Genomic DNA, 393 nt, shown 5'->3' on the forward strand with positions numbered 1-393 from the left:
AAACTGAGGCTTGAGCTTAACACCTTCAGACAAAAGGAAGGAGAATCACTCTATGACGCATGGGAAAGATACAAAGACCTGTAGAGGGAATGTCCACACCATGGTATAGAAGATTGGCTATTAGTGCAAAATTTTTATAATGGATTACTACCCTCTACAAGGAGCACAGTTGATTCAGCTGCAAAAGGTGATCTAATGGAGAAAACAGTGCCACAAGCACTTGAACTTCTAGAAAGGGTTGCATACCATAACTATGAGTGGTCAAATGAAAGAGGAAATGCAAGGAAAACTGCAGGGGTACTAGAAGTAAATACCCTAAGCATGATGAATGCTCAATTTTATCAGCTCACAAGGAAACTCATAAAGATGCAAGCCAACGCAGTTGGTACAAAC

General features: G+C 40.5%; 1 non-coding gene across 1 annotated transcript; it reads right to left on the minus strand.

Moving 5' to 3' along the window:
- Positions 1 to 107, minus strand: LOC131183553 (small nucleolar RNA R71). The gene has a single exon (XR_009151601.1). It is a non-coding gene; the product is annotated as a small nucleolar RNA R71 (small nucleolar RNA).
- Between the last annotated feature and the right edge of the window lie 286 nt (positions 108 to 393).

This window comes from Hevea brasiliensis, chromosome 9, assembly GCF_030052815.1.
Source record: "Hevea brasiliensis isolate MT/VB/25A 57/8 chromosome 9, ASM3005281v1, whole genome shotgun sequence".
NCBI lineage: Eukaryota > Viridiplantae > Streptophyta > Magnoliopsida > Malpighiales > Euphorbiaceae > Hevea > Hevea brasiliensis.